The 16,020-nt window shown below is 42.6% G+C and overlaps 1 protein-coding gene, 1 non-coding gene and 1 pseudogene across 3 annotated transcripts in view; 1 reads left to right on the plus strand and 2 right to left on the minus strand.

The window, feature by feature from the left end:
* The window catches only part of ZFAND3 (zinc finger AN1-type containing 3), a 323,622-nt gene that overhangs the window by 141,453 nt on the left and 166,149 nt on the right, over positions 1-16,020 (plus strand). The gene's annotated exons all lie outside the window — the stretch shown is intronic.
* LOC133756340 (non-histone chromosomal protein HMG-14-like) lies at positions 8,849-9,228 on the minus strand (annotated as a pseudogene).
* Positions 12,639-12,770, minus strand: LOC133757252 (small nucleolar RNA SNORA42/SNORA80 family). The gene has a single exon (XR_009865625.1). It is a non-coding gene; the product is annotated as a small nucleolar RNA SNORA42/SNORA80 family (small nucleolar RNA).

Below are 16,020 nucleotides of genomic sequence, written 5' to 3' on the forward strand. Positions count from 1 at the left end.
TATAAATTTACTGTCTTTGTCCCAGTTAATGTCATTTGCTATGGAATCTACTTTTGAGGTAATTTAGGCAATCTACCTTTCTTTCTGAATAGTGTTATCATGACATTTTAAAATTAATCTTTAGTTTTTAATGGTTTGCCCCTTTATATTTATATTTCAAATGCGTTTCTTATAGGAAGCATGAGTTTAGTATTATTCTCTTATCCTTCTTAACATTTTCTACCTTTTTTAAAAAAATTTATTTATTTACTTGAAAGTCAGTTACAGAGAGAGAGAGAGAGAGAGAGAGAGAGAGAGATCTTCCATCCACTGGTTCATTCCCCAGTTTCCTGCAATGGCTGGAGCTGTGCTGATCACTTTAACATGTAAGATGGCATTAGTGCCTGGCAATTTAATGGGATTTGGAGTCCATGACAAATTTTTAGCTTTACCTTTAGGTGTAAGTCGGTGAGAATGTGTGTCGAACTGTACGTCTCCTCCCTCTCTTGTTCCCACTCATTTTTTACAGGGCTCAATTTTTATAGGTTTTAAACACTGAAGAATAATTCTGTGTTAAGAGTTCAACCAATGGTATTAAGTAGAAAAAGAAAATACTATTTAACTGAAAAGTGATCTCTGTTAAATATAAGAGTGGAACAGTTTGGCTACAAGTACCAAAATAATAAGTTCTGCTGTGACTCAAAAACATTACAGGCTATTTAAGATCTTACATAGGCCAGGAGTTCTGGCCTGCTATTTTTAGGTGTACAGTGTTAACAACTGAATTTTATTTAAAAAAAAAACAGCTTTAAGAAGTTAATGTGACTGAAATTTTTGCTCATAGTGTTATTTCATTTCTGTTGTTTCATCATCATAAATAATGTCAGTTTGATTAATGTAAATGGATGTTATAGATAGAAATGGTAATGATTTCATATTATTAAGTATATAGATATAAAATATATTTTTATTTAAAGACTTATTTATTTATGAGTCAGAGGTACGGAGAGGGAGAGGGGGTGAGAGAGAGCATGAACTTCCATCCACTGGTTCATTCCCCAGGGGACCCAAGCCAGGAGCCTGGAGCTCCATCTGGGTCTTTCATATGGGTGGCAGGTACTCAAGCACTTGGGTGATCCTCTGCTACTTTCCCAGGTGCCATAGCAGGGAGCTGGATCAGAAGTGGAGCAGTTGGGGATGGGATGACAGCCTTGTAGTCAGTGGGTTTACCTGTGGTGCCACAATGCCAGCCTTATAAAATACATTTATACTATAAATCTGAATATTTTTGGACCAGGGTAAAAGACCTTATACTTGTGATCCTTGCTTCATAAAAATGAGCATTTTCTGGTGCCATTTCTGGTTATAACTGTACTTTGAAAGTCTTGTGAAATTGGGATAACTCTCATCTTCAGATCCAGAAACAAACTGAGAATAACTAGAAGCAGATTCTTCAGGCTTCCAATTTAAACATAAGCTATTTTCTTCTTGAGAACGCTTACAACGGACTTCTACATGAAAATAAATTACAGTTGTTCAAATATAATTTTCATGAATACCAGTTGTGTTTATTGCTTTACATTAAGCACTGTGGAGAGAAATACATACACAGTCTTTATTCACAAAGACTAAAGTCTGACTGGGGATGTAGGCATACATGTTGAAGCAGCAACATAGTTTGGATCCTTTATGTTTGTAGATGTGTACTGAAACCTTCAAGATACCAATGTAGCATGTATATATTTTTTCTTAGTTTTCTCAGTTTAAAATTGGATAATAATACTCTGTGTCCCACAGTTCTGGCAATTGATATCTCGTCTTAAATAAAAATGTAATGGGCCGATGCTGTGGTGTAGCTGGTAAAACCACCGCCTGCAGTGCTGGCATCCCATTTGGGCACCAGTTCAAGTACCAGCTGCTCCACTTCCCGGCCAGCTCTGTGCTATGGTTTGTGAAAGCAGTAGAGGATGGCCCAAGTGTTTGGGTCTCTGCACCCACGTGGAAGACCCAGAAGAAACTCCTGGCTCCTGCCTTTGGATTGGCACAGCTCCAACCATTGCGGCCATTTGGGGAGTGAACCAGCAGATGGAAGACCTCTCTCTCTCTCTGCCTCTCTGTAACTCTGCCTTTCAAATAAATAAATAAACCTTTTTTTTTTTTTCCTAAAGATTCATTTTATTTATTTGAAAGAGCTGCAGAGAGAGAGGTCTTCCATCTGTTGGGTCATTCCCCAGATGGCCGTAACGGCCGGAGCTGCGCCGATCCAAAGCCAGGAGCCAGGAGCTTCTTCCGGGTCTCCCATGCGGGTGCAGGGGCCCAAGGACTTGGGCCATCTTCTACTGCTTTCCCAGGCCATAGCAGAGAACTGGATCGGAAGAGGAGCAGCCGGGACTAGAACCAGCGCCCATATGGATGCTGGCGCTTCAGGCAAGGGCTTTTTTTTTTTTTTTTGACGGGCAGAGTGGACAGTGAGAGAGAGACAGAGAGAAAGGTCTTCCTTTTGCCGTTGGTTCACCCTCCAATGGCCGCCGTGGTTGGCGCGCTGCGGCCGGCGCACCGCGCTGTTCCGATGGCAGGAGCCAGGTGCTTCTCCTGGTCTCCCATGGGGTGCAGGGCCCAAGCACTTGGGCCATCCTCCACTGCACTCCCTGGCCACAGCAGAGAGCTGGCCTGGAAGAGGGGCAACCGGGACAGGATCGGTGCCCCGACCGGGACTAGAACCCGGTGTGCCGGCGCCGCAAGGCAGAGGATTAGCCTAGTGAGCCGCGGCGCCGGCCAGGCAAGGGCTTTTTTAACCCGCTGTGCCACTACGCCGGCCCCTAAATAAATCTTTTTTTAAATAAAGTGGTAAGACCACATTGAACTGATTTGCTTAGCCTCAGTGACTGCCAAACAAGACACAGGTGTTCTGCTGCACAGACAGTTCAGATTCATACTTAGCAAAATCATTTTTTACATGCGATCAGCTTTGAAACTCCAAATGTCAAATCGTCATATGCCAAATGTTTAGTGTGATATATACATTTCAGGTCTCTGCTGCTAACAAGCATTCACAAAACCTCTTCCACTGTCTGGATAGAAGGCAGTGGGGAGTACTATCAGTGATGTTACCCAAGCGTAAAACTTCCTTTCTTTTGCAGAATTACTTGCTCTTCATGGATTATATCCTCTTAGCATGTGCATATTCTGCTTATATTCAACCAGCCATCTTAGAACCTTGTAGCTACCTTTCCATGTACATGAGAAGTTTAGAAAAAGCTGTCATATTTACTTACCTGTCAGTTTATTCTATTTTTTTTTTTTTATTTGACAGAATTAGACAGTGAGAGAGAGAGAAACAGTAAGGTCTTCCTTCTGTTGGTTCACCCCCCATATGACCGCTATGGCTGGCACTGCGCCTATCCGAAGCCAGGAGCCAGGTGCTTTCTCCTGGTTTCCCATGCGGGTGCAGGGGCCCAAGCACTTGGGCCATCCTCCACTGCACTCCCTGGCCACAGCAGAGAGCTGGACTGGAAGAGGAGCAACCGGAACTAGAACCTGGCCCATATGGGATGCCAGCGCCGCAGGCGGAGGATTAACCAAATGAGCCACGGCGCTGGCCCCATGTCAGTTTATTCTAATCAGAAACTTCTCATCAAAGTTCCCAACTGATCTCCAAGTTAAAATGGTAATCATCTGTCTTGAGAGTCCCCTTCCCTTTAAAGAATTAAATTCATGCTGGTTTCTCGTTCTTTGGTTTCCCTCCTGCTCACCAGCAATACTGTCAGCTTCTCCTGTGCTGATTGCTAATTCACTTCTGAATGCGGAAGCCTCCTTCCCTCCCAGGTCCTTTTCATTGACTCTCTGTTCTTTTCCCTCTGAACTTAGAATTCAATAACATTGTTCTATTGGTCTAGGTGTCAATTCTTCATAAACCTCCCTGTTGTATATAGTACTCTACCATGCTGCATCAAGGTAAGTCAATAATGTAGGGTATATAAGAGGGATATAGAACTGCTTGTTTTCCTGTTGTAGCACTAAGGTCTCAATTATGAAATCTGTTATCTTCCTAATTCTGTTTTTTTGGGGGAAGAATTGTTAACTGTTTTTGGCTTAGGTCAGTGTTGCATATATTACAAATCTTTGCATATCTTGGTTATTGTATTTTAATTCTAATTTTCTTTTCATTTTATCCTTTTGTTCTCCATGGTTTTTTACCCTATTCTTTCTTACCCTAACTCTTGCAAAACAAAACACTTGAATCCAAGTATTTCCTCAGAACTTACGGTTTATTACCATCTTTTCAAAAATCAGGAAAGATGCTAAAAGAAATGTGGACTTTGAAGTCCTACGCTGACTCCTAGCTGTTGTAGGTGGATTCACATGGATTCTGTGTCAGTTGAGCACCAGGCCATGGTCTTGACTCAGAAGGGATTGCTGAATCATGCAGTAGCCGGTCCTTAACTTACGACCCATGTGACTTTCTGCGGAAATTATGAACTTCTAAGAGAGACAGAGGGAAGTGTGAGCTGGTGATGGGTGAGTGTGCTTGGGCTGGACCATCTTTGGGTATGCTTAGGTTGAAGCACGGCAGAGAGAACCAAGCAGTAGTCCTCGTAGTGTCAAGGACTGCACAGCCCTGAGAGACAGCCAGGGTTTTTGGAAAACCTGAGGTGTAGAACTGGCTGCCAAAGGCAGAAGGGGCCATGAAACCAAAAGTAAGAGACAAACCCAGCATTACACTATGCTTTATTAGGGACTTTAACAGAGGCAGGATCTTGGGTTTTATAAAAAATGGTGGCCTGTGACTAACCAGAGTGCACCTGGGCTTTGCCAAGAAATATGAACATTCCAGGCATCAGATGCAAGTGGTAGGTGATCTTAAGTACCTTGGTTATTATGAAGTTTGAGATCACCATTGGGGTCACCTACATGGCGAAGTGGTGGCTGGATCTTTGTAACCAGTCATGTTTAGGTTCTTGGAATGGTCCAGTTCCTGCTATTGGATCTCTCTAAGATTTATGAATTCTTGGCCGGTGCCGTGGCTTAACAGGCTAATCTTCCACCTTGCGGCGCTGGCACCCCGGGTTCTAGTCCCGATTGGGGCGCCGGATTCTGTCCCGGTTGCCCCTCTTCCAGTCCAGCTCCCTGCTATGGCCCAGGAGTGCAGTGGAGGATGGCCCAAGTGCTTGGGCCCTGCACCCCATGGGAGACCAGGAGAAGCACCTGGCTCCTGGCTTCGGATCAGCGCGGTGCGCCGGCAGCAGCGGCCATTGGAGGGTGAACCAGCGGCAAAAAGGAAGACCTTTCTCTCTGTCTCTCTCTCTCACTATCCATTCTGCCTGTCAGGAAAAAAAAAAGATTTATGAATTCTTGTGATTGCCTGCTTCATCTTGAGATGGAGGTTTAGTGGAATATACACTCCTATACCACAGAGCCAAGCCACAACACCCATATTCAGTAAAAGTCCATCATGTATCAATGGTTCTTTCTCTCATCAGTTCTAAGTAAGTTGACAGTCTTTCTTCTTTATGTAATTTTCAAGATACTGTGGTGTAGTATGTAAGGGGTTAAGTTCAGAAGTCAGACTTGACACGTCTTTTACTTCGGAGCTTGGGCAAAAGTAGTACGACCTCTCTGAGTTTTACTGTTCTCACCGGGGAAATGTGAATAGTTACAGTGGTGGCTTCCGTGAGGATTTAGTAAGGTGCTGTCTATAGAGCAGAACCTGGCATGTGGTAAATGCTAACTTATTGTGTACATAGGATATGAAAAGTCTTAGTGTGTTACTTTTCATACTGTCTGTGGTAAAAGATTATTTTTTCCCCTCAACCTATCAAAATCCAGTATGGTCATAAAGTACTGGGTTAAAAACAGTAACAACAAAGAAATACAATATAAATCCTAATTATTTTATTCAGCAGTTATTCTTTCAAGAATTTTCTGAATTCTTAGCCTTAAATTTTTCTACTTACCTCATTATAGACCTGTGGTAGTTTGCTGACTGGTACTGAGTTGGTGGATTCTAATTTGAGTGACACTGTCTTAGCATGTGGAGAGTGTCATAGAAAGCAGAATTTCTGTGGGAAAACTGGAACCATTCCTGTAAGATCCATGGTAAGTGGCCAGCAGTTCAAATCCACTTCTTGACCTGGACAGTTGGTGAGGAACATCTGAAGCCTCTGGATGCCTTCCTTACGTGATTGTTATCACATTACTTCCTGTGGATAAAGCTGTAATTCTTTTCTTTTCCTTTGAATTGCACAGTTCTCCCATGCTTATTTTTCAGTTTAGAAGTAAGAGAACTCTTCCCCAAAGGCCAGGGACATCCATTGTCTTGGACAAGTCAGCCATGCTAGGTTGGTTCCGGTAAGATGCTGAGCACTGCTGCCTTGTGGACCGAGGGGAAGCAGTCACTAGCAGCGTGGCCAGAAGGAATACCTTAAGGATGCCTAGAGCACAACCTCAAACCAGACTGCACAGTTGTGGATAAAGTGTTCGGAGCCACAGACAGAGGAGCATGGCATTTGCATTTCCCTTCTATGCAAGGCAGTGACAAACCATACATCTGGAACAGAAGTGCAGATACCAAGCTCTAAGAACACAACTACAGTTGAGAGCTAAAAGTGTGCGCAATACTACATGTAGTCAGGGTGCTGGGTGTTCCAGGTGTTTTAGGGGAAGCTAAGCATTATCAGATTTTACCTTTAGACAAATTAGCTTTCAGTTAAAAAGCACATACTAAGTGTCAGCTATTGTGCTAAGTTATTGATTGATCCCCAATATTTACTGAGAAAGCAGGGCTTAGAGAGATTAAGCAACTTTTTTAAGACCTTAAACTTCTTAAATTGACTAAACCTGGTTTTGAACCTAGATTTGCAGATTCCTAAGTGGGTTCTTTTTTATTTTAAACAAACAATATTCACAAATAACTTTTCTGGGCACCTTTGAGGGTAAATTGCCAAACTGGTGATGTTCCATCACTTCCATTTACTGTTTTTATTTTCTGTACATTGTTTTCTGTGCAACTACAGTGTTAATGATCAAAATCAGGAAATTAACCGTGATACATTGCTGCTGTTTTATCTTCACCTCCCATTCAAAGCTTACCTTTGAAGTAATGCCTTTTGTAGCATATTTGCTTCTGGGACAGTTTGCCTGGTCTTGATTTTCATGAGCTTGGAGACTTTTTGAGGAGACCAACAGTTATTTTGTAGAATTTTCATTGATTGGGTTTTATCTATTTCCTCACAATTTAAATAATGCATCTTTGAAGGACTGTTACATAAATGTTCCTGTTGTGCCCCACACCATGACATGCAGGTTCAGTTTGACCAGTTACTTTTTTAGTTTAAAATTTAATTATTTATTTGAAAGGCAGAGTTGGGGGGCTGGCAGGGGGGTGGGGAGAAAGATCTTCCATCTGCTGTTCAACACCCAAATGGCTACAATAGCCAGGGCTGGGCCAGGCTGAAGCCAGAAGTCATGAGCTTCTTCCTGGTCTCCCATGTGGATGCAGGGGTCCAAGCACTTGGAGACATCTGCTGCTCATTTCCTAGGTGCATTAGCAAGGAGGTGAATCAGAAGTGGAACCAGCCGAGTATCGAACCGGTGCCTGTATGGGATGCCAGCATTGCAGGTGGCAACTTAACCTGTTACGCCACAATGCTAGCCCCTGTATACAAGTCTTAACATGTATACTGAAAATCTAAACAGCCATGAATTGTCATTCTTTTGTTAAAGTTATTCCAATGACTTTCCAGCTTTAAATTTGGAGGCAACTCTTCCTTAAGAGGCTATCAAGGGGCTGGTGCTGTGGCACAGCGGGTTAAAGCCCTGGCCTGAAGCACCAGCATCCCATATGGGCGCCGGTTCTAGTCCCAGCTGCTCTTCTTCTGATCTAGCTCTCTGCTATGGCCTGGGAAAGCAGTAGAAGATGACCCAAATTCTTGGGCCCCTGCACCCACGTGGGAGACCCAGAAGATGCTCCTGGCTCCTGGCTTCAGATTGCATAGCTCCGGCCGTTGTAGTCATCTGAGGAGTGAACCTGCGGATGGAAGACTCTCTCTCTCTCTCTCTGTACCTCTCTCTGTAACTCTTTCAAATAAATAAAATAAATCTTAAAAAAAAAAAAAAAGGCTATCAAGTACCAGTATCTTCAAAGTTTGCTGTTACATACAGCCCACCAATTCACAACTTAATATCATATACACGACATTTTCAGATCGCCAGTCTTTCACAGCACATTAACAAAAGTATTAGGAAAGCTTGACTACAACAGCCCATGATGTTACAGAGTGCACATGGTTCTGACAGAGTGACAAGGGGGTGGTTTTTTTGTAGGAAACAATTCTACTAAAGAGCATGGGAGAAGTAATTGAAAATATTCAAGACAGATTAAATGCATAATTGTGACTCCAAATTGCCATTTAGTATGCATTGTATTGTGGGATATAAAAGCCATCCCCACCTATGGAATATTAAGCTGACATCCAAGATAGTCAAAGCATCCCATACTTCAGTGTCCTACTATTTTCTGGTTGTATCAAAAAATAAACCAGCAGGGCTGGCATTGTGGCATAGCAGGTAAAGCTGCTGCCTTTGAGGTGGCATCCCATATGGGTGCCAGTTTGAGTCCTCGCTATTCCACTTCTGATCCAGCTCCCTGCTAATGGCCTGGGAAAAGCAATGGAAGGTGGCCCTAGTGCTTGGATCCCTGCTACCCACGTGGGAAACCCAGAAGAAGCTTCTGTCTTCGGCCTCTGTCCAGCCCTGCCCATTGGGAGTGAACCATGAGTGGAAGTTCTATCCCTCCCTCTCTCCCTCCCTCCCTCCCACTCACTCTGTCCCCCTCTGTCTCTGCAAACTCTGCCTTTCAATTAAATCAATTTTAACAAAATGTTTCTAGAGCTACTAAAAAACCTAGGGATTGTACAAGATAGACAGGGACCACTGATGAGACGTGGTGTATGATATTAATCAGATTTGGCTTCTTTTCTGCTTCATCAGAGGCTAGATTCTCATTTTTGGTTTCTCCACTTTCTACAGGCAAATCTTTGGCTTCTTGATTAGCCACCTTGGCCTGTTCCCCTTTGCTCTGCTCTTCCCCTTTGCTTGCACTTTTTTGTCCAATGACTTCTCCTTTCCAGCTGCCTTCTTGGGCTTCATTTCCACTTAGGCAGGAGCTGGATTAGCTGACAACCTCGCTGATCTCCTCTTGGGCTCTACCTTCACTGCCTCTTTGGCAGAGCTGACCTTCCTCCTGCACATCTTGGCAATCAGGGAGGGTACATGCCAGGTGCCTGAGGGCTGGGGCCCACCGAGAGCCTTGGTAAAGCTGGGCTGCCTGGCTGCTGCTGCTCCTCCCGCTGCCCATGCTACTGAGACCTGCCTGCTGAAGATTACTCATGGCACTTCATAAGTAGTTAAATATGCCCAAGGTTAAGGAAATTCTATAGAATTAAAACAAACAAACAAACAAAAAAAAAAAACAAAAAACTATACTCCGTTCTTAATTGGATATATACTCATATATAATTATGTTATAATTAAGTATTAAAATGTTATTAAAGGAGTAAGGAATTTGTGAAAGAGAGCTGTAAACATCACTCTGGAGGAGTACTGTCAAATAAAACCTTCTGTGTTGATGGAAATGTTTTATATCCATGTACCCACTATGGTAGCTACCATCCACATGTGGTCATTAAGCACTTCAGAAGTGGTTGGTGTGACTAAGAAACTGAATTTCCTGCTTTATTTTAGTTCAAGCAGCCACAAGTGACTTCTGGTTTCTGTATTAGACAATGCAACTCTGGAGCATTGCTTCTGAGTACCAGAACTCGAGGTTCTGAAAACAAAGTGTGATCCCTTTGTGGTTTTCTTGCATCTGAAGGCCTAAATGCTGCCTGGCGTCAGAAATTGATTGTCACTCTTCTTGATTTGTTCATGGAATGATTTAAGAACTGTCTCCTACTCTTTATAATTTTCACATCTGGGGAGATTCTGAAATGTTCTTTCTCATCTACTTAGAAAGCATTTACTATAACCTAGATGAGCAGTACAGTGCCCAGTGTATTGTGTTATGGGTTAGATTAGTTCTCTCAGAAAAACTCAACAAACCAAAAAACAGTTTTCGTGACCTGAGAGTTTATTGTGTGCTTTCTGAAGGAAAATAGTCAACTTTTGCTTTATTTAAAATTGCTCAACTTATTGATGGAGAAATAGCAGCTTTTGGCTTTTCACAACAAGTAATTCTTTTGGCTACTTCCCATACCTATCATCTTTACTTTCATTACTTCTTTTCTCTGAAAAATTTTCTGCCCACAGTGTTGGTGTGCCTTCAGAAAATTCTATCTGTAGGTGAATTTAGGGGTGATTGTTCCCTTTACCAGTGACTTTGCTTGTCCAGGTAGTCTCTTCAGGTTTTCCTAACGAGCGCCTCTAAAGTGTGTCATTAACCTCAGGTTATCCAAACTATCGATGAGGGCTGATCAGTGTGAAACTGTATTAATCGATAGGAAGATAGTGTGTAAAAGCAGTTTTTTTGTTTGTTTTTGGTCACATAGTAGGTGGATGAAGCATAGTTGACCTAGGGAACTGGTCAGTAAGCCATGAACTTGTGAACTGCATCTTCACATTTCCATCTACTTCATTATGTACTACCTCAGTTTCCCTGCTTATACTAACAGCACAAAATCTTTTTCTGTGAATTTTGTTTTAAGTTATAAAGAAAATTCAAGTTCACCTGTGAACTTGAAAAAGTGTTTTTTTTTTTTTTTCAAAAAAAAAAAAAAAGGATTTATGTACTTATTTATTTAAAAGGCAGGGTACAGAGAAGGAGAAGCAGAGATAGAGATAAATTGCCCATCTGCTGGTTCACTCCCCAAATGGCTCCAATGGCCAGAGCAAGGGTAGCACGAAGCCAAGAACCAGGAACTCCATCTAGGTCTCCCACATCAGTGCAGGAACCCAGGTACGTGGGCCATCTTTGGCTGCCTTTTCCAGGCCGTTGGTGGGAAGCTGGATTGGAAGTGGAGCAGCTGGGTCTTGAACCAGTGCCTGTATGGTATGCTGGCACCCAACCTGCTGTGCCACAGTGCTAGCCCCTGAAAAATGATTCTCATGGGCCCAGTATTTTTTCACAGCAGGTTAAGCTGCTGCATGTGTAGCTGGTATCCTACATGAACACCAGTTCAAGTCTTAGCTGTTCCACTTCTGGACCAGCTCCCTGAAAATGCACCTGGGAAAACAGCAGACGATGGCCCAAGTACTTGGAATTCTGCCACCCGCATGGGAGACCCAGATGGTGTTCTTGGCTCCTGTCTTCTGCTTTGCCCAGCCTTGGGCATTCTGGCCATTGGTGGAATGAACCAGGTGGAAGATGAATCTATCAACCCTACCCCCTTGTGTGTGTATGTATGTATGTATCTCTCTAACTGCCTTTCAAATAAATAAAAATTTTTAAGGCCGGTGCCGTGGCTCAACAGGCTAATCCTCCGCCTTGCGGCGCCAGCACACCGGGTTCTAGTCCCGATTGGGGCGCCAGATTCTGTCCCGGTTGCCCCTCTTCCAGGCCAGCTCTCTGCTGTGGCCCGGGAGTGCAGAGGAGGATGGCCCAAGTGCTTGGGCCCTGCACCCGCATGGGAGACCAGGAGAAGCACCTGAATCCTGCCTTCGGATCAGTGAGATGCGCTGGCCGCGGCGGCCATTGGAGGGTGAACCAATGGCAAAGGAAGACCTTTCTCTCTGTCTCTCTCTCTCGCTGTCCACTCTGCCTGTCAAAAGTTAAAAAAAAATTAAATAAAAATTTTTAAAGTTTTTATTTGAGAGGCAGAGTTAACAGAGAGAGGGAAAGACAGAGAGTCTTCCGTCTGCTGGTTCACTCCCCAAATGACTGCAGTGGCCAGGGGTGGGTGAGGCTGAAGTCAGGAGCTTCTTCTGGATCTCCCATGTGGGTGCAGGGGCCCAAGCACATGGGCCATCTTTCGTTGCTTTCCCAGGCAGTAGCAGAGAGCTGGATTGGAAGTGGAGCAGCCGGAACTAGAACCGGCGCCACATATGGGATGCGGCACTGCAGGCGGCGACCCCAATATTTATTGTATATTTAAAGGAAGACTTTATTGATGTGTATCTGACATATGCACACACACCTGGGAAACCATCACAGTTAAGAACAAATATATCCATTATCTCCATAGCTACAAAAGTTTTCTTTAGCACCTTTGTAAGCTTTCCTTCCCACTGATCCCTTTTCTGTCACTGTATAATAGTTTGCATTTTTAAACTTTTAGATAAAAAAATCATACAGCCTATACTTTTTAAAATTTGATATCTTTTAGCATAATTATTTTGAGATTCATCTATCTTGTTATCTTTATCAAAGGTTGATTCTTTTTCTTTTTTGTATTTTGTTTACATATGGTTTGAGTATGCCCACCCCAAAGGGGTTATGTGCTGGAGGCTTGGTATCCAGTGTGGTAGAGTTGAGTTAGTGGAACCTTTAAGAGGTGATGTGACCTTATAGGGGATAATTAGGACAGGACAGTGAACTACCACCAGTGGTTTGGAAGTGGAGGTGGGACTGGATCCCACTCTTTTCTCCTATCCCCTCCTCCCTCCCCTCCTCCCCTTTCTCGCTTCCCCCTCCCCTATCGTCCTCTACCCTCCCCTTCTTTTCTTTCTACTGTGCAACCTGCTTCAGTGCCGACAACCTATGGACAGAGGCTACGTAATGGTTCAGGGTCACGTTTTGCTCTGGTGCGGACACTGTGAGAACTCAGGGGAACAGGCCTGTCATAAATCCAAGCCCATGCATAATTCCCAGACACTCTGATAGGGGTTTTGGGTGCTCCAAGGAGTGGCTTAAACTGCCATACGCTGACATCTGCCTTTTTTGTCATTTTAAAATTAGAGAGAGAGAGAGAGAAAGGGAGAGAGAGTGAGCTCCCATCTGCTGATTCACTCCCTAAATGCCCAGGAGCTAGGAGCTCAATTTAGGTCGCACACATGGGTGGCAGGGACTCAAGTGCTTGAGACACCACCTGTTCCCTTGGTGTGCATTAGCAGGAAGCTGGATTTGTGAGTGAGACTGGGATTTGAACTCAGGAACTCCATTATGTGATATGAGCAATTCCAAGTGGTGGCTTTATCACTGCACTGAACACCCGTCCTGAATAGTGATTTTTTAAGAGTAGACATTTTAAATTTCAGTGAAGTTCAGTCTTATCCCTTTGTTCTTTTATAGATTATGCTTTATTAAAAAATGATTTTTCTCTACATTTTCTTCCAAGATTTTATAGTTACAGTTTTACAGTTAGATCCAAGATTTATTTTATGTTAGTTTTATATGAGTTATGAGGTATAGATCCAAGTTTTGTTTTTTCTAGTACCAGTAGTTGAAAAGGCTCTCCTCTCTCCACTGCATTGTCCTCTGGGCCTTTGTTATGCATATATTACATGTGGCTTTTTTTTTTTTCTGGACTCTATATTCTATTCCATTTATCTGTTTGTCTACATCACACTCCTTTGATTACTCAAGAATTCTTGAAATTAAATAGTGTTAATGCTTCACCTTTATTCTTTTTCAGAACTGTCTATTCTAGGGCCTTTTCATTTCAGTATGAGTTAGAGCCAGTTTCTACAAAATACCTGCTGGATTTCTGATTGGGCTGCTGTGGAATCTGTAGATCAGCTCAGTCATTGTCAAGAATTGGCATCTGAGCAAATGTTAAGTCTTTGAATCCATGAGATCCAGTATCTTTCTCTTTGTATTTAGACCTTTACAAGTTTCTTTCAATGATATTTTGTAGTTTGTGTTGTAAGGGTCTTTCACATCTTTTGTCAGATTTATCTCTAAGCATTTAATATTTTTGATGGTATTAAAGGACATTTAAAATGTTTTCTATTTCTCAGAATACTGATTTTGTATCCTGTAACCTTGGTAAATTTAACATGTTAGTAAATTTTACTGTTGAGTCCTTGTGTTTTCTGTATCATAATAATGTCTACAAATAAAAGCAGTTTGACATCTTCCCCAATCTGGAAGCTTTGTATTTCCTTTTCTTGCCTGATTACACTATCTGGATCTCTAGTACAGTGTGGAGGAGGAGTAATGGGAAGACTTCCTGTCTTGGTTTTGATCTAAGAGGAAAGGCTTTACTTCTTTCAGCATTGAGTATGAAGTTTGCTGTTGGCTTTTCATAGCTGCTGTTGATTATGTTGAGGAAGTTCTTTACTTCTAGTTAACTGAGATTCGTTTTAAAGAATCAGGAATGTTGGAATTTGTAAAATGCTTTTTCTGAATCTTTTGAGATAATCTAATATTTTAAAAGACTGTTAATATAGTGAATTTAAAAAATGTGTTAATATAGTGAATTAATTACATTGATTGGTCTTCAAGTGTTAAACAAGCATTGGATTTTTGGGATAAAGTCCATTTGGCTGTGATGGCATTGTCCTTTTAATACATTGTTGGATGCAGTTTAATAAAAATTTTACTTAAAGTTTTTGCTTCTGTGTTCGTCATGCATATTTGTTTGCAGTTCTATTAATTTGTAATATCTCCATGTGGTTTTGTTATCAGAATCATTCTGACCTCATAGAATGAGCTGGAAAAGATTCTTCAGTTTTCTGTAAGATTTTTTTTTTTTTTTGACAGGCAGAGTTAGACAGTGAGAATGAGAGACAGAGAGAAAGGTCTTCCTTTTCCGTTGGTTCACCCCCCACAATGGCCGCTGTGGCCAGCATGCTGTGGCCAGCGCACTGCGCTGATCCCAAGCCAGGAGCCAGGTGCTTCCTGCTGGTCTCCAATGCGGGTGCAGGGCCCAAGCACCTGGGCCATCCTCCACTGCCTTCCCGGGCCACAGCAGAGAGCTGGACTGGAAGAGGAGTGACCTGTACAGAATCCGGCGCCCCGACCGGGACTAGAACCCGGTGTGCCGGCGCCGCAGGCGGAGTATTAGCCTATTGAGCCATGGCGCTTGCCAAGATGATTTTTTTTTAAGATTGGTATTTCTAATATATGTTTGGTAGAATTCACTAATGGAACCATCCACACTCTGAGATTTGTGAGAAAGTTTTTAAAAGACTACAAATGCAGTGACTTCAGTAAAGATACAGGACTATACAGATTACCTACTTTTTTTTGAGTGAACTTATTTTTCAATTAACTTGTCCACTTCACCCAGTTTATATTTATGGGATAAAGTTGTTAAGAATATTATATTATGCTTTTAATGTCTGTAAAACTATAGTGAAAATACCTGTCATTTCTGATACTGATAATTTGTTTCTCTTTTTTTCCCTCACTATTTGGCTAGAGGTATGTCAGTTTACTGATTATCTCAGAGAACCAGCTTTTAGTTTCAGTTTCTTTTTTGTTTTTGTGTTTTATTTCATGGATTTTTACTTTATTTTTTATTGTTTCTTTTCTTTTCCTGAGTTTAATTTGATTTTCATTTTCTGGCTTCTTAAGATAGAAGCTTAGTTTATTGATTTGAGATATTTTCTTTTAAAGATGTTTAATGCTATAAATATCTAACTGCTGCCACAATGGCAGCCAAGAAGTTCCGCTGTGTTGTTTTAATGCTCTCCTCTCCTAATTTTTTTTTTTTTTGACAGACAGAGTGGACAGTGAGAGAGAGAGAGAGAGAGACAGAGAGAAAGGTCTTCCTTTGCCATTGGTTCACCCTCCAATGGCCGCCGTGGCCGGTGCGCTTCGACCGGTGCACCGCGCTGATCCAAAGGCAGGAGCCAGGTGCTTCCTCCTGGTCTCCCATGGGGTGCAGGGCCCAAGCACTTGGGCCATCCTCCACTGCACTCCCGGGCCACAGCAGAGAGCTGGCCTGGAAGAGGGGCAACAGGGACAGAATCTGGCGCCCCGACCGGGACTAGAACCTGGTGTGCCGGCGCCGCAAGGCGGAGGATTAGCCTATTGAGCCATGGCGCCGGCCTTCCTCTCCTAATTCTGATATGGTATTGGTTCTATGTTGATTCTATTGGTTGATTCTTTTTGTCTTTTTTTAAAGACTTATTTATTTGAAGGAGTTGCAGAGAGAGAGAAGG

Source organism: Lepus europaeus, chromosome 3, assembly GCF_033115175.1.
Source record: "Lepus europaeus isolate LE1 chromosome 3, mLepTim1.pri, whole genome shotgun sequence".
NCBI lineage: Eukaryota > Metazoa > Chordata > Mammalia > Lagomorpha > Leporidae > Lepus > Lepus europaeus.